This window comes from Monodelphis domestica, chromosome 6 (genome assembly GCF_027887165.1).
Source record: "Monodelphis domestica isolate mMonDom1 chromosome 6, mMonDom1.pri, whole genome shotgun sequence".
NCBI classification, from domain to species: domain Eukaryota; kingdom Metazoa; phylum Chordata; class Mammalia; order Didelphimorphia; family Didelphidae; genus Monodelphis; species Monodelphis domestica.
In genome coordinates, this window is record NC_077232.1 from 124,374,663 (window position 1) to 124,389,004 (window position 14,342).

A 14,342-nucleotide genomic window follows, 5' to 3' on the forward strand; every position below is an offset into this window, starting at 1 on the left:
TGCCGCATGCTAGCAGCTACTGGGAGCCACAAGTGAGAGCTGGGTGTCAGGTGGGGGTCAGAGGCTGGAGAGCTGCCCTAGAAGGGCACGACAAGCCCTCCAGAGATACTACTCCTCCCTAAGCATCCCATACACCCATATATATATATATATATATATATATATATATATATATAGTTATAAAGGGGGTGTGTAGAGAGAACAGAGGGAGAAAATGGAGTCTTCCCTCCCTCAAGGCAAGGACAAAGGAGGAGGAGATGATGTTATGGTTAAGCCAAGAGATAGGAGAGTGAGTCTATTTTTCCCTTCACCAGTCTCTCACTGTGCCTGCCTTTTTCTCTCTCTATTGCCAGGCTCTTCCTAAATGATGAGCTTCTTCCCTCTAGAGAGAAAGAGAGGTCACTTCTCTCCCTCCTCAGCTGTGACTGTCCTTCACTGAGGCTTGAGTCAGTTAAAGATTTTTGACAATAGATTTATTCTGTTAAACCATGGATGAAGGATAAGGTTGAAATGGATGGTGGATTGGTGTCAAAAGGGAAAGAGGGAGGAAGGGATGAGTATCTAGATAAACCCTTCCCCCCAATGTTAGGCAACTCAGGTTTGGTGGCCTGAACCCTTGAGGGATTCAGTGCAATGAACCATGGCTTTTGGCACAGCACAGCAGATATCTAAAGGGAGATTATGACAGGTCTTCTTGTGGTCTACTTCCTTCTTCAGGTCTTTGCCCACTTGTTGATCTGGGGGGATTGGAATCAGGTTTCAGGGAGAGAAAGGTTTCTGGGATAAGGATCCAGTCAAAGAATGGACCTTCTCCTTTAGCTGGTCTCAGTCAAAAGAGAAAAGAGGCAACTGACTCTCTCAGGGTTTTTTTTTTTCCTTTCAGAGTTCCAAACCTTATCTCTATGTCCAAACCCCTGCTGCTGATGGAATCCTTGCAGCTCCACCAGGCTTTCTTTCCAAAAGTCTCTGAAATTTCTCTCTCTCGCACAATATATAAAATAACAGATTTATTTAGCTAAAGGGAGGAGGGGAAAAAGGAATTAGGGAATACCTAATTTCCAACCCCAAACAAAGATTAAAACCCTTCTGCCTTCTATAATTATTCTAAACTAAATTCTTAAATAGTAATTAAGGTTAGGGAGGTTTGGTAGTAACAAAGACAAGGGCCAAAGAATCTCACAACCAGGAGTCCTCTTTGAGTCAAGCAGTAGTCTCAGTAACAGTTCTATTGAAATCCACTTGACAGTAGCAACAGCAGTAACATCAGCAAGGATAAGCAGAATATCAAGAAAGCCAAAGAAGAGGGAATCACTGGCTCTCTGGGTCCATCCCAGAAATACCAGACAGAAACCGTCTTGGCTTTCCTGACTGCTAGAGAAAAGCAGCAGCCTCTCCCTCTTCCAGAGGAGTCCACCAACTGCTCCCAGAAACTGCCCGTGTGTTCAGTTTCCCAGATCCTGAGTGTACTATGTGGAATGTTGGTTTGCAGGATTTCTTGCTGTCAGCTTCTTCCTGCTAAAATCGCTTACTATAATATGCAAAAATATTGACCTAAATCTACTTTGTTGAACTGTGGTCTCCTATTATTCCCTTGTTCATATTGTGATTTCATGGGACAAAATTTAACTATATGACCAATTTTGTTGCAAAGGAAGCATCTTTTACATCCCCCTGACCTCTCTGTTGGTATTGGGGTTTTGTTTGTGGGTAACTTCTTATTGTTGCTAGAATTTTGACTTCTCCCTCCTTTTGTTTCAATGTCTCTTTGACTTCCTCTAACTTTTGCTTTAAGTCCCCGATCTGATAATCCTTCTCCTTTTGTTTTTCTGTTTTTGTGTCATGCAAGTATTGCAGAATCTCACAATTCTTGCAAAGAAAGTGATTCAAATTGGGGGCAGTCATTCTTAAAGAAATTTTTTAGTGTGTTATGACATTCCCATAAAAATTGTCATTTCACATGTGGTATTGCCTGTTCACTGTCTTGGGGGTACCCTAAAACAGACTCTTCATTCTCCAGGAGCCTATGGAGATAAATTGATGGGTACTATTTGGGGTCTTGCCCAATTCTTTCAAAATTTCCCCATGCATTTGGGTGAATACAGAAGAATTTGATTGCTTCCAATAAATCTTCCCTAGTTTTTCTCAGGTATGTTAAGTTTTGGGGCCAATAAAATTCTATGTAACCATAAAATTCTGGCCAGTTGTTAAGATTTGCATCCTCCCTCGTTTTCCTAAGGAATTGGGCCTGCTCTTGGGGGCTAAATAGTTCTTCCAATAAAATGTCTTCAAAATTGGATTCAAAAAGCCTGAAAGCACATTTCAGCTCCTTAAGGCACTTGAAAGGCTATGTGCAGAATAGGTGCATTGGCTTTGGAAGTGCCTCCAAATCCTGAGCTGAGAATGGTTTATGGACCCTCATATGTATGATGCTAGAGTCTTGTGTTATCTTTGCAAAAACCTGGAGAGGCATGATCTTTTGTGCCCATGCAGCCCCCTCTGCTTGTATGGATTCTGTGTTGGTTTGCTTATCCACCATTACTTTCTCTGTGCATAGCCCCACAGTCAATGCTGTTGATGTCACCTCCCCCCCCCATTGTCACTGTCTTTGTCTTTGCCTATTTCTGTATTTGTTATGTTGTCTTTTCCCATCCCCAGTTTGTCCATCTTAGTCATGAAATCTTGATACACGTCTGTCATGGCGGCCATTTGGGAAAATATTCTCTCTAGTTTACTGTCCATGTTGTTTTTGCAGGCACTCTTTCCCAAGATCACATCGAGTCCCTTCCTTACAGTGGTATAAAGTTGCCATGCCATCATGAGAGATACATAGACAGCTGGGAATATTGGCGATAAAGTTGTTATTTCTATTGTTATTCTCAATATCTGGTTATGTTCATGACTGACCCCATGACATCATAAACCATGCTGGTTATTACCACAAAAAGGGAGTAGTATAAGTGTGCCATTATTATTAGCACCAGGCCAGTCCATAGTATTTTTTGGTACATTTTGCTCTTCTCTGTACCCCACTTTCACCCCAATTTCTGTACAAGCCTCCGCACAGGAAAATAGTTGGTCATTTGAATCTTCCCTGTAAGCCCCTTCCCTGCTGTGAGCACTGTTCACAGGGTTCTATGTAGCAAGATGGCTACCCCTCCTCCCAGTAACTCCCAACTGTCAGTTGCTAATGGTGGATTCTTTGTTCTCTAACCAAGGGTGCCACTTGTAATGTAGGGACTAAAGGGAATAAGGAGGATGGAGGGAGAGAATGAATGCGATGAGAGGGTGAACAATGTTAGTCCCCTCTCTTTCTTTTTGGGGGAAGATAGCCAAGTCCTGTCTCCTTGACAGAGGGAGTATGTCTCCTCAGAGAATGGTTCTGGAAGATGGAGGACAAGAACTAGAAGTGGAAGCCCTATTAAGGTGACACAATGCCCCTCCTTTAGGTCCAATCTCTTCTTGAGAGGCAAGATGAATTCTGCCTCTGGTTTCCTCAGGGACACCAACTGCCAGTCCCCTTCAGGATCCTGGGGCTATAACACTGCCAAAGAAAGATGTTTATTCCTTGGATTTGGCAGTTTGTATCACTGGGATCCAGAGTTTAACCCCCCCCCCTTTTGGGGAGAGGTATGACCTCCCAAAATCTTCAGTCCCCTCTATTATTGCTAGAAACTGACCCAGATCTAATACTAGAGTAACAGATGATTTATTTAGGTTCAAACAGGGAAGGAGTGGTGAGGGTATCAAGTAGGGAAAATAGGGGTACAGGAAGTCCTGTACTTGTCCCCTGTGGCAAATTGGTCCTCCAAAGTTTAGGGGTTCAAGTCCTTCCCAGCCTTGATCCCCCTTCTTGTCTGCTTTCAGTTGATCCCTACTCATAACTAGCTTTGAATATAGGACTCCATGAACAAAAAAGGGAGAGAGGTAGAGAGGGAGATCTGGCTTTTGATTATAGTTATTTGGAGTTGAGTGAGAGGTATCCAGGGATTCAGGAACAGATAGTTGATCTCCAGAAAGACAGCTTCTTCCTAGCCAAGAGATCTGTTTCTTCCTACTGACTCCCAGCCAGAAGAAGTGTGAAGCGAAGTGGTCAGTTGCCCTTCTCAGCTTCTCATTCTCTCCTGGAACCTTCAGTTTTTATTCCTTGCTCCTCCCAGACTCTCTCTGCAGCTGTTACTGTCAGAGACTGCTCTCTGCTAGCAGTGGACTATACCTCTTCCTATCTTACAGTACAGGGTCTGTGATATATGTTTTACATAAAACAAGAGCCAGAGTCAGGACTTGAAAAGGGAGCTGATTCCAAGTCCAGGTGTCTTTCTAATGCTCTGCATTGTCTTTCAGTGTAGTTAACTGATGTAAATGATAAAGCTTGAGACAGTTGGAATGCACCTTTACAGTCATTACTGTGAAGGGGGTGGGAGAGAAAACCCAGGAGAAGGACCAAATGAGTTTATGTACAGATCAATCACTAAGTATTTTTTTTTAACATTTACCTTCTGTCTTAGAATCTATATTAAATATCAGTTCCAAAGCAAAAACGTGATAAGAGCTTGGTAATAGGGGGTAAGTGACTTGCCCAAGATGACATAGCTAGGAAGGTTCTGAGGCCACATTTGAACTGTTATATACAAGCCTGGCTTTCTATCCCCTAAGTCACCCACCTACCTCTTAATAAGCATTTATTAAGCATTCCAGTCTCTTTGCTAAGTCCTGGGGATACAAAGACAAAGAAAAAAAGGAATAGAAACAATAATATATCCCTGAAGGTTGCAAAAATGTTATACTTGTTGGATTCCTAGATAGTTATAACCAGAAACCCAGAATTATAAACCATAAGTTCCCCAGTCTTTAAGAAAAACAGAGTATTTCTCCATACTACAATTGAAAACTCTTAAATGTCTTTGAGAAATAACCAAATAAACTTTAGTAAAACCAAAGGATCACAGACAAATCTTTTGATAACAAGAATGATCATAAAAATAACTAGCATTTATGTAGCACTTTAAAGTTTTCAAAGTATTTTACAACTATCTCATCTTATTCATGCAATGACTCTGGAAGCTAGGTGCTATCAGCATTTCATAGATGAAGAAACTGAGGCATAGAGAGTTTAAGTGGCTTGTACAGAGATACTTAGCTAGTAATTATCTGGTCAGATTTGAACTCCAGCTTATTGTCTCTATCTAAGATATCATTTAGTCACCTCTAATTACTCAGCTATAACTGATTTGTTAAATTTTAAAAATAATGTTTTTATTAAATATAATCATAGCATATACATATAAGTGAAACTATTTGGAATGAGAAGTTCTAGTGGAAGAAATAAAAACTATATGATAACAAGCCAAAGATATAGTATATTAATTGTCCTGCCTACATCTAGTATTGCCCAGAATATGCTTTCAGTGAGCCCCCAGAATATGAGCTTATATCCCAAAACTTTTTTCAAGTACAAAAGCAATGTTTTTATCCACTTTTGTATTGTTTTATCAAATATTAGCCAATAAGAACAATAAGAGGAAACCAAGCTGTCCCCAAACAATTTCTATTGAAGCAATAAAAAATAAAATGAGAATAATTTGAATTATGTTAATAATGATGGTAATATTTACATTTATTTAACTCAATAAGTTAAGTTAAATATGCTAAATAAAGCACAATATAATAAGTGCTTACATACATTATAGTACTTGATCTTCACAACAACCTGTGACTTAGCTACTGGTGTTTTTCCTATTTTAGAGAGGAAGAAGTGGATTTTCTGAGAGTTTAAGCAATTTGCTCATGGTCACAAAGCTAGTGTCTAGGAAAGATTGGAACTCAAGTCTTCCTAATGCCAGATACAGTACTCTAGTTGTTTTGCTATGCTGTCTTAGTAGTCTTTCAGTGCATCCCAGTGCTCTTCTTATGAAAAACTGAAGCCAAGTGAGTAGAAGTGACTTGCCAGAGTTTACATGGCTAGTGATAGAGCTGGGACTAAAAATTAAGCCTCTTAACACCTCAGTTAATGCTTCTTCCACTGTAACTCACCATCTCTTGTGCCTGTATTCATTTAGCTTTCCCTGTTTACTACCTTCTGAAGACCAAAGAAAACAACAGAAGTCTTGCTTTCAAGTGATGATCTGCCACCACCACTGCAACTCAGAAGATTGAAAAAGACAGTTATTAGAATCTTCAGTGATAAAGAACCCAGAATTAGTTATAGGAGGCTGGCATCTTCTCAGAACATGAACAAGACTGTTCAGTTTCCTTCTCTTTCCCTTATACTTATGTCTCTTTCCTTTTGACCAGGAAGAAAATAGGCTACCTGTCCATGAAGAATACTGGTGGGAGCAGTGAAGGAATCTTCCTATCAATATTGAAGATAGTGTCCCCTTTAGACTCATTAAAAGGACTACTAGAATGACATTTGCTTTTCTATCATTGTCCAAGGACTCTTTCCTTTGGCTTTCTCCTCAATGATATAACCAGGGAAGAATATTTTGAGTTTTGTTATCTCCTACCAATTCATGGATATATAACAGACATGGAGATGGAGAGAGATGAGCTGCATTGAGAGAGGACAACCAGGAACCAAGGAGAGAAAGAAGTTACAGCCTAGGAAAGCGCAGGTGAGTCTAGGTGTAAATTTGATTCTTTAGCTCAGGACCATCTCACAGTGACCTGAAGCTACAGAGAAATATTACCCAAACTACTGCTCCCATCAGGATCTGTGAGTTCATAAGATCACAAACCTCAATTCTTGGTTTGTGATGAAAGTGAAAGAATATTAGGTAGGAAGTGAAAGAATATTATAAATGTTGTAAAATGTGACTAACATTTTTATTTTTTATTACTTTAGTATGTATTTCTGTTCTGATGGTTTTGCTTTTTCAATGCCATATCCTGCCTAACAATTAGTTTAGGACATAATCTGGGCAAACAGCCAGAAATTTTCATTAAATCCAAACCATTAAAATTCAAACCAATATCTTTGAAGGTCCAGGGGTGAGAAGGGGATAGGAATGAGAAGGAAAAGGTGTAAACCCATCAACAACATTAAAGGTATCTGTCCAGTATCTAAATTGATTTTTAGGTCAGGCTAATACTATACTTACTTGTATTGTCATTGATTTTGGGGAGGGAGGCACTCAGCTGATACTTTCTTGATCTAGGCTACCAGCATAGCAGCATTTTATTTCATACAGAACTCTGATTGTGAAATAAGTATCCAAACAAACTCTCAAGTTTGCACTGAGGAACATATATTTTAATGGAGTCAAGTAGCCACTACTGATATAAATAAAGGATTGTTGATTTGGAGAGTGGGGTGTGTGAAACTTAAAAATTCTCAGACCCTATTTCAGAACACTTGGTTAAGACCATTCCCCATTTTAAACAATGAAGGGACTTAGATCAGGAATGTGAGACCTCTACTCCACCCCTACTTAAGCATACTTTAGGGGGAGAAACTCCTTGCTGAACAATGAAAAATACTTAAACCCATACTTATAGTAAGGCAAAAGTTCTTAAGCTGTGCCTATTTTTAGATCTAATACAAAAGGGTGCTAAGTACCTATAAAGGTCAGGCAACTTGTGAATTTACAAGGAGCAAAGAGGTGAAAACTTACTCAGAGATTTTTTCAGGTGTGAACTTAATCAAAAGTTTAAGCCTACTTAGGTGTGAATTAAGAATGGTCTGTCCTTTGGAAAATGTCTACTGTGATTGGTAGATGTGAGAACTTAGGGGAGGTGACATAGGAGAAAATTCCCTTTAAAAGGAGATGAAAAGCTGAGAGAGGGAACTCTCTCTCGGGACTCTCTCGGGGACGGTCTCAGAAGAACTCTCTCTGGGGAGATTCAGCTGGGAAAAGCTGAATTGGAGGAGGCAACTGGTGTCTCTCTGAACACTAGAATCTTGCTTAGGACAAATCTTGTGGTGAGTGGATTGAAGACTGACTGATCTCTCTCTCTTAAGGCTGGCCTAAGCTGGCCTAGCCTTTTTTTCTCATTATTCCCTTTTTCTTTCTCTCTCCCTTTCTTTAATTTCTCATTTGTATTAAATAAAATCTCTATAAAACCCAGCTGACTTGGGTATATTTAATATTTGGGAATTTTTCCCTGGCGACCACTTTATATTTGATTTAAAACAAGACACTGTCTTGAAACTGTATTTTCTGCGGTCACAATTTAAGCCAAACACTCTTTTATCTGCCACAGTTTATAACTCCCACTATTTTAATCACTACAGGTGCCAGTGTATTAGGATGCTTATGAGTCTGAATGGATACAACACATGGCTGTAAATTCTATGAAATATTGGGGGAAGAAATCAGGAAACTTTTAAAGTGATTTGAGCCCCTCAAAGAAGGAAGGGTTACATAAGAGGACTGTTTGAGAGTAAAGTGAGCTGCCTTTCTCTTTGGGCGATAATTCATTGCTCTATAAAATTGGATTCGGTCTTTCTCTGTAGCTGGAGGGTACTCATGCACAGTTCCGGAGTTTGAAAACTTCAAGGCTATTTTGGATTTCCTTTTTTACTTGTCTCCATACATTCATCATGCAATCCCTCTCTCTCTGTGTCTCTCTGTCTCTCTCTGTCTCTCTCTCACTCTGTTGTAATGATATTTATATCTAGACCCTTTGCTTTTGTCTGCTGTCTATGTCCATTATTCCTCCATTTTGTGGTGAAGAAGGTAAAATGAAAAGAAGCCAAAAATATTAATTTCTCCTTAGTTGTATCACCAAAGAATAAGCCAAAGGAAAACTTAGCTGCTACTGAGAAACATTATTCCCCTATCTATTTCTTTTAAAAGAGGGAAAAGGATATTACTCAGGTTATCCTGATAGAGAAATGCTATCAATTCCTTCAAATGAAGAAAAATTCTCTCTATCTCTCAAGCAAAGAATAATCACTAAAACTAGGCTGGTCCCATACATTAAGTTCACAATTACTCCCTTTTACTTTGAGGTATCAAATTATGTTTATTCCATGAGTACTTTCCTGGCTCTTCAAAGTGGTACATAATCGTGGAAGGCTAGAACTCTCTCTGACTCTTCAACTTTCTTCTTTCCCAAAGTAAATTTCTTCCTTGGCCCTTACACTGTCCTCTCCTGTTTTTTTAATTGATTAATCTAGTTAATACATTTCCATAATAGAACACTCAATATCATGATTTCTGTGAAATGAGAGTTTGAAAGACCTTGTAAAAAGTCTGGAAGTTCTGTCCAAATAAATAAATACATTTTTATTTGGCATGATACTAACTACTGCATCTGAGCCAAAAGGAGACACTAAGAAGTAAAAAGTGGGTGGTTGTTATTGATTTAATAGAAAGGGCAGTTGTTAAAACAAACTTAATATAGAATGAGTTTCATGTACCATAATGGAACCATTACCCATTTCCCCCGGAGAACTCTTCTGATTACCTAATCTCCACATTTACTTTCATTCCATTCATTTTCAATCACCACTCTACAAACCCAATTTCTTTTAAAATAGACTATCCTACCCTCACAGAAATACAAGCATAATGAAACTAAGAAAGACATTAGCAGTTGTATCTGCTTGAGCATAGAAACTATTCCTGATCTTAGGTGAGTATGGAAAGTCCATATGGCGTCCCATACATAGCAGATGCAACATCTCTCTGATATATAGAGATCTGAATTCTAGGTCAGATTAACCTGGATTTCTTTTTATATACATTTCTTACCCAATGTCAATAACTAATGCTCAAAATGTACGGAAAATGTTGTAAATAGCAAACTATTTAGGCAACTAAAATCAAACTAAAATCAAAGCCTCTACATATCCTGACAATGTTGATGCCTTTCCCCATCTCTTTCTCTTTAGCTCCATTATTCAAAATACTTCTCAGGCCTCCAGAATATGAGAAGAAAAAGAAGAGACCACAGCATACAAGCCTGTCAGGAATTTCTCTTCATTTAGACAAAAGACTCTGAAAGGAGAAAGACCCGTGAATAGCAAAGTATTGGTGAGGAAGAGGAAAATGCAGATATGGACATTCTTTCTGATTCATTAACATTCTCTTAGGCTTTTTCATCAATTACTTCTAATTGGTCCGAGTAAAGGTTTACACATGCATAAATATTTTGTGAATCACCATTCATAAATTCATTTATGTTGGTTGGGAGCAATGTAATCTAAATGTGTCTAAAAGGGGGCAGGGAGGTCAGAATTAACTTTTTAAGGAAATTGGTACATGCAGGACTTTTTAAATGTCATTCCCATAAAAGAATATAAACAATGGCTATAATAATTTTCTTATAAAATCTAAAGTCTACAAAACCCCAGATTATTGCAATGGCCAGTCATGGTCCCAAAGAACAGATGATAAAACATATTTCTTTCCTTCTGGTTGAGAAATGAAGGACAGATGTGGAATATTACATTGATCATGGTCTTAGTCACAGTCATTTTTATAATTAGTTTTGCTTTACTGATTTTCTTTATTACCTTGGAGGCTTCAGTTAGGTTTGTTGGAAAATAGCACGTAAAAAGAACAAAAGCATCAATTGTAATGGAAGAGGGAAATGAGAGAGAAAGAATGGAGGGTTTCTCTCCTCTATTACTAATGGGGAGAGGTAAACCAGGTACTGTCTCAACTGGAAGGATGTAACTCCAGCGAGATGTTGATAGGGAGAAGAATATAGGGGGCAGAAGACAGGACTTGAAACAGGTTGATTCAGTTAAGGTGGCAATATGTTTCCCTCAGTGGAATTCAGGACCCCTGAGGCTAAGTCAACTTCAGTGAGGCAAGATGAACCCTTTTAATTCCACCTCCCAAAGACACTTTAGCTGTCAGCCCTTTGGCGTTAATGTATGGCACCAACTGGTAAAGAAAGACGACAGTGTTCCTTAGCCAACTTACCGAGCCAAAAGGGTTCAAAATCAAACCCCTTCTCTGTGCAGAGTATGACAAACCCAGGTATGGGTTGTCACAGATAAGGACAGGATTTCAGCTTGAAATCCCATCTTTAATTAGTTTAAACCTTATACCCTTGTTTTATCATCTAAAGACAGGCCCAAACCCAGATCTAAATATTTCTAATATGATTTATTTGATGTCAGTGGTGGCAGAATGAAAGAAACAGGATAAATGGGTGAGGATAACCCTATGGTTTACCCTCCCTGTTATGGGGGGAATCTATGGAGAGGGGAAAGGTTTGTAGGAAAGGGGGAAGACACAATAAAATAAAAACATGTTTATTAACAAAGAGGGAATGATGGGGAAGGAAAGAGGATTATGGACCAGCTTACTAATTAAACCCAGATACTTAACCCACTATAGTTATTTTCTAAGCTTGTCTAAACTAAACTAAAGCTAACTAAGGATAAGTCCACATAAAACCCCCAGATTTTCACAGAGTCCTTAGTGCGTCAGGCAGCAGAGATCCAGTTGCATAGTCCTTAGAAACTCCAGAGAGAAAGAAATCCTCTTCCAAATCACTCTGTCCACCAGAATGAATAGGGAACTTCCTCTTCCCCTTTGCTCAATGTTATTATAAGATGGGTTTGTCCAGGGAGAGTCCCAGATCCACACCTTCGGGCTTGAACTCCAGTCAGACTCCGAGTTGGAAACTCCTCCTTCCAAAAGCTTAGAATGTTGACCCAACCAACTCTCTTACAGAAATCTAGGCTTGAGGACTGTCAATCAATCCACTTTTCACCTTCCCTTGCTACAGTTTGCATGTACATATTTACTCCGTGTTGAAAGATGTCCACGTCTACATGTTGACTGAAGTAATCAATCCTCTTTTTTGGAGCTATGTGCGTGCATGTTGGATGTGTATCTCTAATGGGAAGCTGTCCATTTTAGTTCATGCAGCTTTTTGCTGTTTTCAAAGTTTTTTTCTCTCCAGTTCATGACCTTCTTGTTGATTTTTTCATCTGTACTGCATGCAAATTTGTCTGTCATCTGCTCTTGATTGAAGATAATCTCCTTATCTCCTCTCCTGCACTGGAACTTTTGTGTGCATGTAAGATTTCGTGCTCAATCAAGTGAGTGAGGGTATGTGAGAGTGGGTGAGAATTTGTGTTAGTTGTATGTTATAGAGAGAGTATTAGGTTTTTGTTTTTTCAAGTTAAAAATCTGTTTCTGAGTTGGTAACAGCTTGTTACCAACTCAGAATGGAACAAATCAGCATCACTCTGATTTGTTCCATTATGTCTTGGGTCCTGATTAGTTTCTGAGGCTGTTACTTCCAAGGTGGTCATGGCATTTTGGGGGACTTTATATTTGAAATATGAGACCAAGGGTCTTTCTCTAAGATTTTTATCCCAGTAGAGGTTGTACTTATTACTTGGTATGGTCCATTCCATTTTGGGTCTGTTGTTACTTTTCTGGTAAAGTTCTTTACATATGCCATGTCCCCAGGATTAATACTATGAAGTGAATAGTCCCTTGTAAAACTAAGCCAAGATCATATAAATCCTTTAGCCTATTTTTCAGGGTTTGTAGATAAGTATGTAGTTGACATCAATCCCTCCCCCCCCCCAGCATCAATATATAAGCTGGTTTGATTGTTCTTCCTTGCCAAACCAGCTTTCCATAGAGCATTTCATGAGGAGATATATGCAAATCTCCTCGAGGTATTGTTCCTAGATGGAATAATGCAAGTGGGAGAACTTGTGTCCACTTGAGATGCATTTGTGCATACAATTTTGCTTTGAAGTTTTGATCTCTCTATTTAGCCGTTCAACTTGGCCAGCACTTCTGGGGTGATAAACACTGTGTAGATTCCCTTTTATTCCCAAATTTTGGTATACTTCTTATAAAATTTTAGAAGAAAAATGGAGGAGATGGGAGGAAGGTGGGAAATGGTATGAGAGAGAGTGAAAGGATTGTTTCTCTCCTCTGTTATTTATGGGGGAGATAAGCCAAGTTCTGTCCCTTTGAAAAAGAGTACAACTCCATGGGGATGTTATCTGGAAGATGGAGGACAGAAGACTAGAGTGAGATTGCCTCAATAAGATGGCAAAATTCCTCCCTCGGAGGAGCCCAGGACTCCTGATATCAAATCTGTCTTTGAGTGGCAAGATGATCTCTTACTCTTCTGCTTCTCGAAGAGACATTAACTGTCAGCCTTTTCAGGGGTTTAGAAATGGTTAACTACCAAGAAGATTTCAGTTTCCTTGCTCAGATATAACTGAGTCACTGGGATCTGGAAATCGAACCCTCTCTTGGTGAGAAGTGTGACACTCCCAGCCTTTTGAGAGGTCACAGGAGAGGACAGGGTTTCAGCTTGAAATCCAAAGTTCTGATTACTCCTCAGAACTCTCGACTTCCTCTTTGCCCCTCCTCCACTCTCTCTTCAGCTGGTCTCTCCAAGAGACTGGTTTCTCTCCTAAATGCAAAATGTCTCTTCCCTTTTTTTACACTATCTATTCATCCATTCAACTTGGCCAGCACTTCTGGGGTGATAAATGCTGTGTAGATTCCCTTTTATTTCCAAATTTTGATATACTTCTTGTAAAATTTTAGAAGAAAAATGGCTTCCATGGTCCAAATCTATGCTGTCTGGTATACTAAATCTGGGGATCATTTCTTTTAAAAGGTTTGTTGTTTTTCTTGGCTGGAAAGACTTCAGGCCACCTGGTCAGCTTGTCTACTATTACTAGGACATATTTGTATCCTTTGGCATTGGGCATGTTAATAAAATCAATTTGCAAGCATTCAAAGGGTGTAAAAGTTAAAGTTCTATCCCCTAATGCTTTGCTTCTGAAGTTCTTTTGGTTGAATTCCTTGCAAAGAGTGCATGCCTGGCATATTCTGATTGCATGTGTTGATATCTCTGGTGTGGTCCAAAATCTCCAAATGGAGTTTATCAGAGATAGAGTGCCATAATGCCCTTCTGAGTGTATGACATTACACAGATAGTATTATAATGTCTTGGGAAAAATGGGTTTTCCTGCTTCTGATATCCAAATTCCATGCACAAGTCTGGCCTCCAGTTTTTGTTTCCATAACAGAACATCTCTTTCATTGTAAGTGTGTTTGATATCTTACTCTTCCACTAGGAAGAAGTTAAGCATGTGTATGGGACCAAACCTGGCAGCAAATTTTGCATGCTCTCTGTTGTTCCCCTGGTATATATTGTCTTTACCATAGGAGTGATCCTTACAATGGACTACGACTACTTCCTTTGGTAACTAGACTGCCTCTAACAGATGTGATATGAGTTCCCCATAAGCAATCTTCCTCCCAGGTGATGTGACAAACCCTCTGTGTTTCAATATATCTCCTATACCATTTAAGACTGAAAAATCATAAAATGAGTCACAGGAAATGTTGATTATTTTGTCTCTGCCAATGGTGAGTGCCATAGCAAGAGCTTTC

General features: G+C 39.2%; 1 long non-coding RNA gene across 1 annotated transcript; it reads left to right on the forward strand.

Moving 5' to 3' along the window:
- Positions 1-202: 202 nt before the first annotated feature.
- Positions 203-10,093, forward strand: LOC130455050 (uncharacterized). Its single transcript, XR_008912853.1, has 2 exons — positions 203-6,611; positions 9,836-10,093. It is a non-coding gene; the product is annotated as an uncharacterized LOC130455050 (long non-coding RNA).
- Positions 10,094-14,342: the final 4,249 nt, after the last annotated feature.